We start from the raw sequence: 18547 nt of genomic DNA on the forward strand, positions 1-18547 counted from the left end.
AGCAGTAATGGAAGCATCCTACCTGAAAGGAGTAAAATCGGCCCAAGTAGCTGAACTTGTTGCTTTGACTAGAGCATGTAAGATAGTGAAGGGTGTGTGAGTGACTGTGATAACTGACAGCCAGTACGGATTCGGTGTTGTGCATGACTTCGGCCAAATATGGCTGCAGAGAAGGTTTTTGACTTCAAGTGGAACTCCCATTAAGAATGTTGAGGCGGTTGGGAAATTGCTTGAGGCAATACAGCTGCCTAGGCAATTGGCTGTTGTGAAGTGTGCTGCCCACAGTCAGACTGGTGATTACATCGCCATCGGCAATAAGTACGCCAATGATATGGCTCAATACTGTGCACGTAATCAGAATTCAATAAACAGGGTGAAGGAGAAGGAAGTGATTTCTTGCACCTTGATGTTTACTAACACTGTAGGTACCTGAGAGGAAGTGAGGCAATTGCAGGAAGAAGCAGGAGATGAGGAAATGAAGCAGTGGGTAAAAGCAGGATGTGCACCAAGGGAAAAGGATCATGTGTGGGTCTATCAGGATGGAAGACCAGTTATGCCTGATAGCATGATGTCTGCCATGGCACGGATGTATCATGGTCAGGGACACATAGGGAGAGATGCCATGATCAGGTCATTTAAGAAGACCTGGTACAATGCAAAATTTGGACTTGTAGCAGAGAGTCTTTGTCAAAGATGTCTTATATGTCAGCAATACAACCCTGGAAGAAAAACAGTAGTGAGCCTAGGAACAATAGGTCGAGAAGGAGGGCCTTTTACCAGAATGCAAGTGGATTTCATTGAGATGCCTCCCTGTAACAGGTTGAGGTATGTTCTATTTATAGTCTGTCTGTTTTCTAGATGGGTGGAAGCATTCCCGACAAGGAGTAATGATGGAATAACAGTGGCAAAATTACTTTTGAGGGAATTTATCCCTGGATTCGGATTCCCAGTAACAACTGAATCAGACAGAGGAAGACCTTTCCATAATGAGATCATAAAATTGATTTGTGAAGCATTGAATGTACAGCAAAAACTACATTGTGCCTATCGCCCAGAGGCTTCTGGTGTGGTGGAACAGATGAATGGTACTATTAAAAACAGGATAGGGAAAATGTGTTTAGCCACAGGTATGAAATGGCCTGATGTCTTGCCTCTAGTGCTCATGACTATTAGATCAATTCCAGACAGAACAAAAGAGTTGAGCCCCCATGAAATCATCATGGGTAGAGCGATGCGGCATGTGTTCATACCAGTCAACAACCTGTTGCCTATAACTGATGACAAGGTGTTGGATTACTGTAAAAGCCTGGCTGACACAGTTCATTCTGGTTGGAGCGGATGCCACCACCCTTGAAAAGAAGCAAGCCCATGATCTGGCCCAGGGGACTGGGTAAGAATAAAAGTACACAGAAGAAGAAACTGTTTGGTTCCAAGGTGGGGAAAGCCACGACAGGTTATCTTGACCACAACAACAGCTGTGAAGTGTGCTGGACTGAAAAATTGGATTCATGCAAGTCACACATTGAGAATTCCAAATCCAGTGGATAGCACAGAAAAGGAGTATTTTGATGAATCAGAATCTAGTACTGAATCATATGACAAAGAGACAAAAACAAAAGAAAACCCTGAAAGGGGGGAATCAGAGCCCAATCTAACTTTCGTCCCCAGAAGTATTTCCCTGAGAAGAAGGTTACAGATTTCTGATACCAGCTCAGACTCAGAGACTGAACAAAGAACTCAATGTTCTAGAAAAAGACAAGGAAAAGACAAAGAAAAAGATAGTGAAGAGACAATTAAAGAAATTACTGAAAGAGAAGTTCCAGATGAAAGATTGAGAGAAATTCCACCTGAAATAACTCATTTAGATGGACAGGTGCCAGATACAGAGAGAGAAGGAAAGATTTCTGCGGAAGACCCCCGAGGAGGTGTAGGGAACTCCAACATCCAGTTAGAAGTAGGGACAAGTAGTCAGCAGGAAGATTGCGTGCCGGAGATTCGAGGAGGGACAGAAGTAGGGAAAACAAAAGAAGTGGTGGAAAAAGAAGTTGTTGAAAGTAAAAGGCAAGTTGAAACAGAGTCAGAGGAAAGCAAAGACGAGGTACCTGAAGGTCGAGTTCTAAGAAAGAGAGCTTGGAGAACTGAAAAGAATGATAAAGGATGTAAATTGAAAAGAGCAGCAAAAGACGATGTTTGGCCAAATAAAATAAAAAGATTGTGATATCAACTGACACAAGTAAATTCACCAAGAGCTGAACAAGTGAATGAAGTAACGAGTCAAGAGAAATCAAAAGACGAAGAAACAGTTTTAATTAAAGAAAGCGAAAGAACGAGGAAACCTAACCAGAAGTATAAGTCGCCAGAATGGACGTATGTGGCCCTGCCTGAAGTAAAGGAAGAGGCGGATAGCCAAAGAAACCCAGAGGTGACTGTACCAGAAGTGGTTGAGGAGGACGAAGAATCGGAAATCCTGAGAGTTATCTTGTCTGATATTGGAAAAGAAGCAGATATTCAGGACATTCTGTATTCAGATCACAAAGGAAAAGTGAAAGATGATAAGATGCCAAACTGAATGAGACAAGAAAGCTGCTAATGGAAAGACAATAAAATACGGAAAAAGATAAAACTGGTAGAACCAAGTAGGTGCTTAGAGCCTTGGGTTAGACAAACTAGTTGTGAAGTAGAAAAGGCTAAGTCAAAAGACACTGTCCATTTTAACAAAAATGGCAAACACAGATAGTAGAAAAGGTAGATGTACATTTTTGAAAACATGGTGTAAAATGTGTTGTTGTTGTACAGGATTACTAATGCTTCTGTGGAGTATACTTGCTCTCATGATCTCATTTAAGGTTACTATAGATACAATAGAAGGACATAGTGAAAACAAAACTAATTTAGAAAAGACTCAAAAAGTAGTTCCAACTAGAATAGATAGAAACTATTTGCATAAAGACAGGTCTATAACAGATTTTTCTAATAATGTATTTTCAAAATTGTTGTATGAATATGTAAAGACAATGGACGTAAGGGACTGCTACGTTTGTATGCAGTTACCTGCATCTGTATCGGAGGGAGTGACTTATCACCACCTTCCAGTAACTTATGGAATAACTTGTAGTGTAATAGCTATTTTATTTTATCAAACAGGGAAATTAGAGTATTATTTTTCAGATGTTGATAACATATTTTCATAAGTACCATCAATTAACAACCAAAGGTATTAGGTGAATTTTTCTTAGAGACTAAAGAACTAACATTAGAATATATATTTAAAAACAATTTGACTTGCAATTTAAAGAAAGAAGAAAATACATTTTTGGATATGGTTGAAGAAAGGAGATTGAAAATGCAAAGGAAGTCATCTGAAGGAAAAGTGGAGAAGACAGTCTGGGATGTAGAAATGGAAAAACACTTGAAAGGAGAAGCTAGTCCAACTATGGCTTTAGATTGGCCTCAGAAAGGGAAATTGTGTATTTGAAGGAATCAAACTGGATATGATAATTATTTTGTAGGTAATAGTGAGTGCCATGATACATACCGACTCATGGGTGGATGGGGATTTAAAGGTGGAAATGATCCAGTTTTTCCTGGGTTATACTTTATTTGCGGGAACAAGGCGTATTATCGTTTGCCAGACCATTGGTATGGCACATGTTATGTAGGCCTGGTTTTCCCGAAGATTTTTCATATGGAAAGAAGAGAAGATGATGTACATAATTTAGGTAGTTATTTAGCATGTAGGAAGAGAGAATCTTGGTCAGAAATTGTGGGTGATATCTTTCGAGCATTGATACCAGCAGTGGGAATATCTCTGAATGCAAACAAAATTAGAAGGCTTTCAACAGTAGTGGATCGCTTGTCAACAAGCACCGCTGGAGGATTTTTATTGGTGAACACTGAAATGGTTGCCATGCGTGCCATGGTAATGCAAAATAGACTTGCCCTTTATATATTATTGGCAAAGAAGGGTGGCGTCTGTGGAATGCTGAAAGTTCAACATTGTTGTACTTACATTCCAGATGAAAGTAAAGATTTGAAAAAATACATTAAAAATACAACCGAACTGCATGACAAAATTGCACCACTGGAGGTTGAAGGTGTTTGGGAAAAGATTGGAAAGAAAATATCTGCTATTAGGAATTTCTTAGTCAACCTAGGTAGTGCCTTTTTAGGTAAAATCTTATTTCCATTAACATGTGTGATTTTCATAGTATTAATAATAAGATTAGGGTGTATTTGTCGTAAAAATAATAAAATTCTGAAAAAGTTAAAAAGAGAAAATTTAAGGAGAAAACATACGAAACAAGAGAGGGAATTTGAAGAAATAGAATTAGAAGAAGTCAAGGAGAATATGTATAAGACAGCGAAAAGAGAAGAGACTGGGGAAACTGAGTTATGAATAATAGCAAAAACTCACTTCGATTCCATAAAAAGAAATACAAAATTTTAATGGTGTGGTGATATAGTCACCAAAGGGGGGATTGATGGAGCGGGTAGTACAACATTTTGTATACCCCGCCCATTCTGCATGTTTATACTAGTTAAAATAATCTATTAATTATAATATTATTAATGTGTTTGTGTGAAATTTATTAAACATTACAAATGTACGAAACATACGTGGGATTTGCATTTTGCATGGCTAAAATAATTTGTAATTAACATATGTACGCATACTAATAATAGATAAATAGAATATTGCATGATACATGTTGCTTTTGTGACGTTATCTTATGTTGCACCAGATGACATCACTGGGTGAATATGAACGCTTTAAATGTCGCCATATGCTAGATAATTACGAGCACATAGGGTAATTAGTGAGGGTTTAACATTTTATTCGTAATTTCCATGTTTTAATAACTTTTTGTGTTTGTTTCGCTTAAGTTATCCTTTGGGCCTAAAAACAAGATGGCCGCCTGACACACTCGACGCGATGGCCACCATTCCACGAGGTTTCAGACCAAGTGCGCTTGCGCCAAACACCCGTACCAGTAGCCTCAACATGACCCCAGACAAGATGTGCCTGAGCAAGGCCACGATGGGACGCTTGCCAAATGTTCAAACAAAGGACTTATGTAAGGAACCGGATGGATCATGCCTGACAATATGACATCATGAACTGTGTGAAACTTCACCGGACAATCCTTACCAACCAACGGGAAGAGCCCAAATTCTCAACATTTTTAACTTTTAGTCCTTATTTTCATTATATAAATGACGTTAGAATAGAGAGGTTAAGCTGCTGTTCGTTCATCTCTATCTCGTACTTCCCTTTTGCTGACGGAGACGACGGTGACGCTACGTGACGGCTGTGTTCCTGAATCTTTGACAGACTGAATTGCTGCCCAATTTCTTGATGAACTAAAGACTTACGAAAATCTATGGGCACTGATCGATACTTGCACGCCTCTGGTCCTTGTCCCGATCTTTGGGGCTGTAACGTGCTGATGACTAAATTTGATGACTTAGAGGATGACCGATAGCCAGAATAGGTAAATATGGTGTTCTGTGATTTGCGTAATGATTAATACATTTTAGATGGAACTAAAATTCTTGCATCATTTAGATAAACAAAAATATTGATTAACAAGAAAATGTGTTTGGTCAATTATTGAAAGGTGGTAGATTAGGATCATAGAGAATGCTTTAGCTGGACTAAATCATCAATACCAACTCAACTAATTGATCTGTCGATCACGTGGAAGGAGTACCTTGATGTTTAGGATTAAGATGAGCAGTAATAAGGGTATTAGTGTATAGAAATGTAAATAATTTTTCTCTCTATAGGTTATAAGGTATTCCTTTCATGTCAACGCTTGGAAACAGTTATTCCTCCCGTAAGTGCAGGCCAGTGAGAAGTGAAGTGTGAATGTTGGTGTTATGGGCCCCACCAATGATTGTACAAGTGAATGTGTTAATATGAAATTTGGTCTTTGACGAAGGGAGGATATATTAGGTACGGGGTTTTGTCTAGATTCACATTACCCAGGTTTCCGCGCTGCATCATCCTCCTGGGTTTTCGAGGATGCTGGCTGCAGGACACACCGGGATTTCGCAGGAGCAGGTTCGAGTTGAAGACAGGCTGGTAGGTCTGGGGCCAAGTCAGTGGGCACCGTCCTCTTGTTAGCTTCAGCATGGCTGTTCGGTCCTTCTTCTTCTTTTCTTGTTGCAGGTTCTTGTCTGAGGAAGCAAGATTCAGGGATGCCCCGAAATACTAGATCTAGGGGCGTTACAGGTAGGTAAAAGGCAGGGACCAATAGGTCCCTTCCCTGGAGTGGGTACACCCCCCTATCATGCCACCCTCCAGTGGGAGGGGGGCATGACCTTGTCCCTGGTTGGCTGGGTCTTCCCATCTGGAAGATGACGGGGACTGAGAGTTGTCCCTCATCTCATCTCCCCCACCTGAGGGATGGAATTGGCAACGGTGGGCACACCTCTCTTCCTCACTTGTTTTTTCCGCCGGTTCTTCCGCACAAAGTGGGGGTCAGAACCAGTGGGGACCAGTTGCTGGAAGCAGCAAGTGGCCTGGGGAATCTCACAAAGGTAGCAAGCATTTGAAGCTTCCCCTTCATGAACCCTGCCCATCCTGGGAGAAGAGGCTTGGCACCTCGTCCCAGGATGTGCATTGTTTCAAGCCCCAGAGAGCAGCAGGCTCTAGACTCAGGGGTCCAGAAACATGTCTGGTGGTGGCAACTGAAAGCAGCCACTCAGCCTGGACACTAGTCATAGGTAATTTTTTAGCGGGCATCTCTAAGATGCCCTCTGTGTGCATTTTTCATTAAATCCCACACTGGCATCCATGTGGATTTAATGTGCTGAGAAGTTTGATACAAAACTTCTCAGTTTTCAGAGTAGCCATTATGGTGCTGCGGAGTTCGTAATGACAAACTCCCAGCACCATATACTCTTCATGGCAGCACTGCCCTTACAATGTCTAAGAATGGCCATTAGACACTGTAGGGGCACAGGGCTTATGCACCTGTACCCTCACCACTGGTATAGTGCACCCAGCTAGAGGGGTGACTGATCTATGCCAGGGCAGAGGGTTGTAGGCATGGCACACAGAGATGTGTGCCATGTCGAGTCTTCACTTTGTTTTGCACCAAGACACACATCCCGCAAAGGCAGTGTGTGAGTGTAAGAGTACAGGACCTCTAAGGGTGGCACAATAAGTGCTGCAGCCCTTAGAGGCCTTCTCTGGTCACAGTGCCATGGGTGGCATTTACCAGGGGCTGACCAGTGGGCAGCGATATCAATTGGGTTTAGGCTTCAATGCAGTTTTAGGGAAAGAACTTTGGCCCTGGGTACCTGATTAGCAGGATACACTCAGTCAACACAGAGCCAGATTTAAACTCCATCTCTTTCGACTGCCTTTGAATTCCTTTTTTTAAAAAATTATTTTTTGCGGTTACATGAGCTCTGGGACATAGCTAAAGCCATCCCCAGTCAAACTCTAAAAACGGGTACTAACAATGAAGAAAATTGATATGGGGGAAGGGAGCTGCGACAAAGAAAGTCTGATTTACAAAAATAGCCCTATTATCTTGTGGATTCTTCTTAGCAACAAAGCATGTCTGGGTTAAAAATAAGACGAATGTCTAGTACATATTCGCTTTTGCTACAAAGGATTTACAGAAATAGACGAATGTCTAATGCACATTTGAAGGATAAAAAGGGCGCATAAAGAAATGTAACAGGATTCTAAATATGTCCTAAACTGAGCACGAACTAAGGTGTGCCACACAAATCAGTGGCTTACACTTGCTCAAGAATGCAGTGTTAGGAAATACAATGCAAGCTTCCCGACCCGTTGTCACAGTCGAATCTTGGGATAATATTTCTGCATAGCAGACCCATAATTCTTGCTCGGAAAGCGCTTTGATTCTGCTTGAGAACTTTAATAGGTTGTAGGGCACGCCCATGGGCAAGCGACGGCCCTTCTGATAAACAATTCCATTTCTTAGGATTCGCATTTCATTGTTGGTCACGCACACGAACAGTCTGGACACTGCTGCTTTCTAAAACTCAGCCATACCTTTTTTTCTTTCTTTCTTTCTGTGCTGAGACGCTTAGTAACCATGTTGTTGCATGATACAAAGGGCCATAGAGCAATGCCCGCCACCGTGAATAGGGCTTTTGTTTCCAGAGCTGTTTGGGCAGGAAATGGTTGCTATTTAGGTTTCCAAGGGGGAATATAAAATTATGCTCACCTAATGAAACAGACCAGTAAATGCAGCAGTTAATCTGACAACTGCAAATTCCTGACTTACATTTGGAGAAACAATTTAACGCAAACAATAATTTAAGGACAGCATAAATCATATGAGGGGCCTAGTTAAAATGCCTACCTATTTATTCCGCTCTCTAATCATTATAAACTCACGGTGAGAAGTAACATTTACAGCATGAGCGGTGCTCTTTGACTGAAAAAAAGCAAAGGCCAAGAGTAATTCTGAAAAGAATATGTCATCATAAAGACCAATACATGGACAAGGATAACAGCGGGGCAAAGTAGAATCTATCAGAGGGGCATACAACATGGTGGGTAGATTCTGCAGTAGGTCAGTTGTAAGATATAAATAATCGAATCGAATGTATATGCAAAAAAAATCAAGCTCTGTCATTGCGTCAAACATATAAAAATGAACATATATTTTACACATTTTTTCCCAACGTTTTATGAGGTCCTATAGGTGCATGTCAGTAAGTAATGATTAAAACTGTTTTTTTAAAGAACAGTGCACCATTTAATTTACTTTAACTTTAGTGGAGAATGTTTTTTATTATGTTATTTTCAGTTGTCTTTATCATTTCATGTGCAGCAAGCAGTCACTACCGGCATGACTCGCGGCTGGGGAGGTGGGGGTTTTGGATGGGGAGGTGGGGCGTCGCGCGGGGAGGGGGTGGTAAATAAAAAATAATTAAAAACTTACCTTCGCCTCCAGTCCCGCATCTCCTTCTCTCTCGGCTCCGAGTCCCAGGAAGTAGGCAGCCTCCCTCTCCTCCCCTAAGCCAATTACAACGCGGCAATGGCAGCGTTGTGATTGGCTGGGACACTGACCACACAGGCGTTTATGGGGAGGCCGTTTTCTCCATGCAGGCTACATGCAGCCAACATGGAGAAAACAGGAGACTGCATATGACTAGTTTGGTCAGCATGGGGTCGTCCAAAGAGTTAGCGCCACTCCTCCCCTGCCCTGCAGCAGGACCGCCCACCCACCCCCCTACAACCAAACCATTCTGGTTCTCGCAGTGCGAGAAACAGAAACATAAAATGGTATTCATAATAACATTTTATGTTTCTGTTTCTCGCACTGCAAGAAAGCAGTGGGGCGACACTTCTCCGCCCACGTGAAGAAGCCGCCTCTGGGAGCAAGAATCCATACTGTGTACCCACTGAGAGATCCAGGGGAGCTGACAGAGTTAAGACATGGCGTGTCTGGGTGCACATGATGATGGTCATACCTGAGACTGATAGAGAAGGGAACATAAAGAAGGTATTGAGGAGACGATGTTCCATATCAGAGTCAACTAGCACACCGCAGGCTCCCTCACTCCACAGCACTGCATAATTTATTAGCAAATCGGAAATCCTTATTTACTCATTCATTCATTATCCCCCTATTTCCTACAGCTGCCTAAAGGTAACGTTACACAACCCTAGAAGTGAGTTCAGCACATTACTTTTTTTGTTTGACTCAACAAGGAACAACTACTGTCCCTTAGAGATTTCCAGAGACATAACTGTGGCTCTGCTGCACCTAAGATGGCTTCACATGGAAAAGGGATTAAGGTGCAAGCCTCCTGCAGCATAAGATTGTTTTTTTTTGGGGGGGGAGAGTGAATGGAGGCTTTGTCTTAGATGAAGTGCAGGAGAACTAGTGGTTGGGTTTGGGAGTTCCCTAATGTCTTCACGCTTCCTGGTCCAGTAGCATGGGATAACACCCTGGTGTGAAGAACTTCAATGCCAGACCCCCACTTCCACAATCTCCTGTTTGTAGAGCCAACTAGCAGAATGAAGGGCAAAATTAAGCAGTGTGGGTGGCTTGTGTTTTGTGAATGTCGAGGTAAAAGCTTAAATAAGCTCCAACAATGTACAAAGTGCAGCACAGGTTTTATTCTGCCCCATCCGCCACCAAGCCTCTGCTAACCATACTAACGAGAGCCAGCCCTGTTTTGGTAAATTGACTAAGATACTGTAGGAGGATCACTGTGAATGTCTTGCCATGTTCTCACTATGCATCTGATTTGAGGTCCTACTGGCTCTCTTCAAATCTCCAGAGGTTTATCTTGCTGGGTGTTAGACTTGGTATCTTTGGCATGGTTCACCCTGACTTTTTGCCTCAACCTCCTCTATTTTTGATCCTGAGCTGGATTTCGTTTTTGCTGGCTTAGATGCTTTGGGCACTTTGCCAATGCTGATCAGTGTCAAAGTGCAAGTGCTCCCTGTGTAAATTGTGATTATAATTGGTTCTCCCTGATTGGCATATTTGATTTACTGGTAAGTCCCTAAAAAGTGCACTGAGTGTGCCAGGGCCTGTAAATCAAATGTGACTAGTGGATCTGCAGCACTGAATATGCCACCCTAGCATTCATCCTTGGACAGTTTGTTCCTAGTGAGGCCGGGGAGCCAGCTATGATGACCCTTATCACATTAGGATATGGAGAGATGGTACAGGAAACCTGCTTGCCAGACAACACTAAAAAGTACCTGCAGTGGGTGACAATCAAAGGGAGAAGGGTGGAGGCTCTGAGAGACACAGGAACCAGTGTGACATCTGTCAGTTGTCAATGGTGTCTGAAGAGCAGGTAATCCCCAATGTCCTTCATCCTGTAGTTACTGCTGACAAATCTAAGCGTCTGTGTATGGTGGTGTAGGTTCCCTTTGAGTGAGGGGTTCTCAAGTTCATTGAAGGTGATTGTAAGTCCATCCATGCCAGTTGACTGTCTTCTTGGCAATGACCTGGAGAGTTCCCCTTGGAAGGTGATGGAGCGCCAGGCTCATTTAAAGATGTTGGTACTGCCTGAGTGGGCCTGTGTGACCACTCAGTCAATGGCAGCCAATAGGGGTACTCAAGAGGAACTGGAGGCTGAAACAGTGGCCCAGGTGCCTGTCAGCAAGAGAAGGGTCAGGGGGCATGGGAAACCCGTCCCAGAAGTTCCCACAGTCCAGGAGGAGGCAGACCCTGAGGGGGACGCCCTGGAACCTACAAGGGATCAATTGGCCGAACTAGGAGACCTGACTGATCTGACCCATTGGCAGCAGGACGTAGGTCCCTCCAGGGAGGAGGTCTGCAAGGTGCAGATGGAATGCCCTACTCTTGTTGGTTTGCAGCAGCATGCTGCAGACCAGGCAGCAGGTGGTCTGTCTGGATCCCGTTTGATTTATTGGGAGAATGGTCCCCTCTACAATGAGCCTGAGGTTGCTGATCCCTGGTCCTACCACAGGCTTGTCACCCACTTTTACTGTCACCAAATGCAGAGTCAGGTTGGTACACATTGTAGATCTTGTCAGACTTGCCAGGCAGGTTGCAAGAGTGGAGGGAAGGGAAAGGCTCCCCTCCAACCCTTTCCTGTGGTAAGCACACCTTTCGAGTGGGTGGGCATCGATATTGTAGGGCCGCTGAAACCCAAAACATCCTTAGACAACAAGTTTTTCTTGGTCTTGGTGGACCATGCCACCTGGTCCCAGGAAGCAGCTGTCCCTATCAGGTCAATCATGGCCCCTGTGGTGAGCTGTGCATTGAGATTGATCTTTCCCAGTGTTGGGTTCCCCAGAGAGATGGTCTCTGACCATCGTACCAACTTCATATCTAGGAATATGAAGTCATTTCGGGAGGAGTACGGTGTATTGTACAAATTCACCACTCCTTACAATCCTCAAGGAAATGGGTTGGGAGAGAGATTCAACTAAACCCTGTAAGGCATGATAAAGGGTCATGCAGAACCCATGAGACATATGTAGGACGTCTTCCTATAATAGCAAACACAAGGTGATACAAGGTGATGCTGAATGGAGCACTGAAACTTTTCATACACTCACCCCCAGTCACAGATCTCAGTCCGAACTGCACAGCCAGGTCTTCACTAGACCAGAAACAAGCATCCTGGGACCGGTTTCGGAGTAATACTCCTCATCAGCCAGGCTAGCTTGAATCCAGTGGCAAAGTGAGCAAGGGACCCATGTCTGGGAATACCCTGCCAACGTAGTGCGATCAAAGCAAACATAAGATGATGATGGACACTCACCCCCAGTCACAGTTCTGGGTTGAATCCATCATCATTCTTTAGCTCAATTCGCCACCCCTGTTGTTTGCCTACAGGGAGGTACCACAAAAAACCTTAGGGTTCAGTCCCTTTGAATTACTGTATGGACACTCTGTGAGAGGACCTCTGAGTCTAGTGAAGGAGGGCTGGGACAAAACTCCTAGTAAGACACCCCAGGATGTGTTCTGCTACATGCTGGCCTTCAGGAACCAGACTCTGCACTTCAGGAGAATCACTCAGGCGTACCTGGAAACCAGCCAGGAGGAGATGAAACGATGGTATGACCAGACTACCACTCTGGTTGAGTTTCAGCCTGGCCAAAAAGTGTGGGTTATGGCACCAGTGGAGCTTTGTGCACTCCAAGACAAGTGGACTGGTCCATTTGAGGCAGTTTAACGCAAGAGTGACGTAACCTACCTGATTCACTTGCAGACTCCCTGGAACCCTTTGAGGGTCCTGCACATGAACCACCTCAAACCTCACTTTGAGAGGTCTGAAGTGACAATGCTCCTGGAAACAGATGATGGAATGGAAGAGGAGAGTGAGCCTCTTTCTGGCCTCCTGTCAGCCAAGGAATATGATGGGTCAGTGGATGGAGTAAACCTCTCTCCCACCCTGACCCCAGAACAGCAGAGGGACTGTCACCAGGTGCTGTGACAGTTTTCCTCCCTGTTCTTCCTGACTCTAGGAATCACCAATTGGTGTGTCCATGATGTGGACACTGGGGACAGCATACCTGCAAAACATAACATTTTCAGTGTAACTGATAAAGCCAGGGCCAGCATTAAGGAAGAGGTTTCCAAGATGTTGGCATTAGGGGTGATAGAGCCCTCCAGCAACCACTGGGCTAGCCCAGTGGTCTTGGTTCCGAAAGCTGCTGCACCTGTTTCCACTCCTGAACTCCGGTTTTGTGTGGACTAACATCAGATCAATGCCGTCACCAGGACTGACACGCTGCCCATCCCCAGAGCTGATGAGCTCATTGACCGACTCGGAGCTGCCCGGTACCTTAGTACGTTTGATCTAATGTCTGGGTACTGGCAGATTGCCTTGACTGATGGGGAAAGAGAGAGGTCTGCATTTTTAATGCCAGAGGGGTACTACCAGTTCTGTGTCATGCCCTTTGGGTTGAAGAACACCCCCGCCACATTCCAGAGAATGGTCAACCAGGTACAGTCCGGGCAGGAAGAATTCAGCAACGCCTACCTGGATGACATTGTTGTGTTCAGCTCCAGCTAGGAGCAACACCTCTGTGAAGTGTTGAAGGCTCTGCAGAAGGCAGGCCTCGAATATGACTTGTTACAACACAAGTCATTACATTGCGTGCAATTACAACGCAATCATTACAATGACCGCGTTGTTACCACGCAAAGCCATTACTACGAAAGTCATTGCATTAACTTGCAGTAGATGGCATGCTGAGATTAGAAATGTATAATTTACAATTCCAACTCCAGCCTACGTAATAGTAGGGAAGGTGTTGGAATAGTAAACTATACTATTCCTAATGCTAGCCCGCCATCTACTGCAAGTCGATGTAATGACTTGCGTAGTAATGGCTTTGCGTGGTAACAACGCAGTTGTTGTAATGACCGCTTTGTAATGGCATCGCGGTGTGATGACCGTGATGTAAAGGTCGTCTCCCCTGGTCTCACTATCAAGGCCAGTAAGTGCCAGATAGGGCAGGGATCTGTGATGTACTTAGTGCACCTGGTTGGAAGATAACTGGTGGTGCCCTACAGCCTAATATCAACACCATTCTGGCTTGGGAGACCACCAAGACACAGACAGAGGTGAGAGCCTTTTCAGGACTCACTGAGTACTACAGACGGTTTGTCAAGGGGTATGGCACCATTGTTTCCCCCTTGACAGAGCTGACTTCAAGGAAGCAGCCAAGAAAAGTGATCCTGACCAATGCCAGTCGGACCGCTTTTGATGCTCGGAAATTTGCCATGTGCACGGCGCCCATGCTCAAAGCACCCAACTTCTCCCAAGAATTTATTGTAAAGACAGATGCTTCAGAGCATGGTGTGGGAGCAGTACTTTGACAATTGAACAACGAGGGCTTGGACCAACCCATAGCTTTCATTAGTAGGAGACTACTCCCCAGGAAACAGAGGTGGAGTGAAATTGAGAGAGAAGCTTTTGCTGTGGTCTTGGCACTGAAGAAGCTAAGACCCTACTTGTTTGGGACTCACTTTCTGGTTCAGACAGACCACAGGGCCCTCAGATGGTTGAGGCAAATGAGGGGTGAGAATCCAAAACTGTTGAGGTGTTCCATCTCCCTACAGGGAATGGATTTACGGTGGAACACCGCCCTGGTACAGATCACGCCAATGCAGATGGTCTGTCCAAATTCTTCCGCCTTAGAAATGAGAACTCCCAAGAAGGTGGGTTGTTCTCCCCACCTTTCACCTGGAGGGTACACATGCTAGACTTGGCATCGTTGGTGTGGTTTCCCCTGACGTTTTGCCTCCACCTCTAGTATTTGTGATGCTGTGCTAGATTTGATTTTAGCTGGTTTAGATGCTTTGGGCACTTTGTCACTGCTGATCACTGTCAAAGTGCAAGTGTTCCCTGTGTAAATTGTGATTACAATTGGTTTTCTCTGATTGGCATATTTGATTTACTGGTAAAGTTCCTAATAAAGTGCACTGAGTGTACCACAGCCTGTAAATCAAAAGTTACTAGTGGGCTTGCAGCACTGATTGTAGCCCTGATTATAGCTACATCAGTAGCCCTGAAAAGGTATCTTAGACCTGCCACGGCAGTGTCTGCGCGCAGTTTTAAACTGCCATGTCGACCTGGCAAATGCACCCACTTGCCTTTCCTTTTCTTACATGTAAGGCACCCCTATGGTAGGCCCAAGGTACCCTTAGCAGCGTCCAGTGTATGTGAAAGGTAGGACATGTACTGGTGTGTGTGACATGTTCTGATAGTGAAATATTGACAATTTTATTTTTCACTATTGAAAGGCTATCTGTCCCATAGTATAATCTGGGAAATACTTTGTAACATCTTACAAGTATAAATTCCCATTGGGACAAGTTGGAGAAATAAAGTTTAGGCTATCTGAACTCAGAATTAATTAACACACCTTGAAGTAAAGATGTTTTTTAAATTGTGTTTTTGAAAATGCCACTTTTAAGAAGTAGGCATTTTCTTGTCTAACCATGCTGTGTGCCTCTGCCTGTTTGTGTATTGACTGTCTGGTTTAGGAGTGACAGGGGCTGGGGGTGTGCATTCACTGTAGACAGCAACTGGGGGGTTGAGGTGTGTCGGCCCTTCTTGGATGACTCACAGCTGAGCTGAATGGGGCTTGGCTGCATTTAGAGTAGTGGGAGGAGATTTTCTTGCACCTGAATACGGCCTGTCTCCCTTGCACAATGCTGTCTCCACCCCCTGTGGCCATACTGCATGTGAGGACAGAACTGGTTTGGACTGGGCTCAGAGACCCTTGCACAAAGAGAACAAACAAAGACTTTTTGGGGTATAAATATTACACCTAAAACCCCAGAACTTTAGATTACTTCTGGACTCAAGAGGAACCTTTGCCAAGGAAAATAACTAAAGATCTGTGAAGAGGAGTACTGCCCTTTGCTATTGCCTGTGTGGGGGTTGGCCTACAGTTGCTGTTTCTGCCAAGGAAAGACCGAAGACTGGAACTGGAACTTTGCTTTGAACCTGCTTGACGAAGATCTCCAAGGGCCTGTGTGTGCTGGCCTCCTGAAGTCTCAGGAACACAAAGACTTCTCGACCCAGAACTCTGTTGCTGAGTGTTCTGACCTGCCAGGAGGTGCCTATTCCAGTTGAGGGCCTCTGGAGGCTGTCCCAGCTGCTGGGAGCTGGAAGACAAGAATAACTGAAAAAATTGATGCACTGCTCTTCTGGTGGCTGTTTTTCCGATGCCGCACCGCAGTACGAGAAGAATCTCCATGCATCAAGGCGCTTCTGCCAAACAGACCCAGCGCCTGTCGTGACTGCAACAACGGACACATTGTGGGGGGCACGGCTGAAGCAACCGACGCAGGGCCACTTGTTGCTGCCGCATCGATCGATTACGCATCCCAGATTTCTATGAACCATACCTGTGCCACAAGTTTTCCTGATGCATCACTCATGGACCAGATCATCTTGGAGTCGATGAATCACTCTCCCCTACAGACCGATGCTTCCCCTCTCTGCGGCTGTTTTGCCGTGTAAATTTTGACACATCTACAGATACTTTGTGAGAAATCACGCATTCATAGTTTTCTATCGACCAAGTCGTCTGAAACCTTTTTAAAGTCATATTCTTATTACATGTAAGTTGGGTTTTTGTTGTTTTGGTCTTGTTGAGTTTATTCTTCTAAACTGGTGTGGTGTTCATTTGTGGTGTGTTCACTGTATTACTGTGTATTTGGAGTACAAATACTTTACACATTGCCTTTGGGATAATTCTGTCTGCTTGTGCCAAGCTACCCAGGGGGGTGAGCAGGGGTTATCTAAAGTGTGTATCCCCCCTTAGCCTGACTAGAAGCAAGGGTCCCTATTTGGACAAAGGTACCTACCCCAGCCAACTAGAGACCCCCATTTCTAACACTTGGACTGATACCCCGTTGTTAAACCTCCCTGTTTCAATATTCACTCTGGACCTGAATTTTATATACACTGAATATGTCTTATCCTGTTTTTGAGCCTTTTGTTACCTCCTTCCTGCAAATGGTTTTTGTCTTGCCTCTCCCAAAACGTAATCCCCATTTAACTCTTTTGTCGGGGTAATACATTCAAATGAACTCTCTAAATCTGGGAATCCATGATGCATTGGTCTGGACTCTGTGGCCTCATCTGATAAAAGAGAAGAAATACCAAAAAGTGAGGTGGGAAAATCCATGATAAGTAGAGAATGCTGTAATTTGCTACCACATTTCTCAGTATTGTTCCATGTTTCCCCCTACTCTACATGCCATGCAGTATGTCTTTTTCCTTTACTGAAAGATATAGCGTTATGGTAGTTCAAACTCATCTAGCACAGAAATCTCTCTAGTTTTTCAAACAGTACTCTGAAATTGATTATCCATTTTGCATACCTTCAACTGATTATTTTTATAATTTTCATGCAAAGGTCTGTTTTGCTGAATGTGTACAAAACCTACTGTTAGGCTCTCAATATGAGTTGGCTAGATTCAGGTGTGGGAATATATGGGCCCAGAATCTCTGATTCTGCTTGGTATTCCCAAACCTAAATCCAGCCATTAAAATCTTTCGTTCCTGAAATGGGAAATAGCTATGCAGGCATAAAATACCAGTTTAAAGTCTGCACTTTTTCCCAACTCCTGGGACAATTCCTTTTTCATTTACCTCCTACTTCAAGCAAATCAGTGGATGATTGCTGGGGCAGGGTGGGCATCTTTAGCGAAGCGAGGCTGTGGTCTCACTGGGAGGAGCACTCCCTACTCACTCAGTGTAGCCAGATGGAGCAGACAGGGTGCACCTATGGGAACAAACCCCTTCACGTCTTTGCAAACTCTCAAGGACCAAAATTCATCAATCAAATGGGTCTCCAGAGTCCATCCAATGCAATAGTCACAAGTTCAGAAAGGCACAATGGGTTATCACAATGATTTTGGGGGAAAAAAAAGATATCTCCAGTTGGAAAAATCAATCAAAAGACAAGGGGCACATGCATCAAGGCAAAAAACGGTCGCAAACGGGCAGATTCTCAGAATCTGCCCCTTTGCGATCGGTATTTTGCATTTGGGATGCATCATCCCAAATGTAAAAATCATAAATTGCGATTGCATTTAAGGCATCGCAAATTGCGATGCCTTAAATGCAATGCAACATTGCATTTAAAATAGCGATTTCACTATTAGGGTCCGCTAAATACTGATAATTTAAATCTGATGGTATTTAGCGAAAACTTTGAAAAATGCACTAAAGTGCATTTTTTTAAAGTTCCAGGTAACACACACATGCACTTGGGGCATGTGTGTGCGCAACATGGGTGCACATGTCAATTTCAGGGGGTGCAACAGGGTTTCCTTTTGGCACCCTGGCAGCCTTGAAGTTGCATGCGCAATTTGCGAGTACCTATTAGGTGCTCGCAAATTGCGCATGCAAATTCCCATTCATTCCTATGAGCCTCTAGGCGAGTCACAGTTAAGGAATGTTTGGGAATCGCTATTTTTTTAGCGTTTCCTACATGCATAGGCTTTTGCGATTCCTTAATAATCGCAATTAAGGAATCGTAAAAGCCTACTTTGATGCATGTGCCCCTAAATGTTTAATGCAACGCAGA

This window comes from Triturus cristatus, chromosome 4_1 (genome assembly GCF_964204655.1).
Source record: "Triturus cristatus chromosome 4_1, aTriCri1.1, whole genome shotgun sequence".
NCBI lineage: Eukaryota > Metazoa > Chordata > Amphibia > Caudata > Salamandridae > Triturus > Triturus cristatus.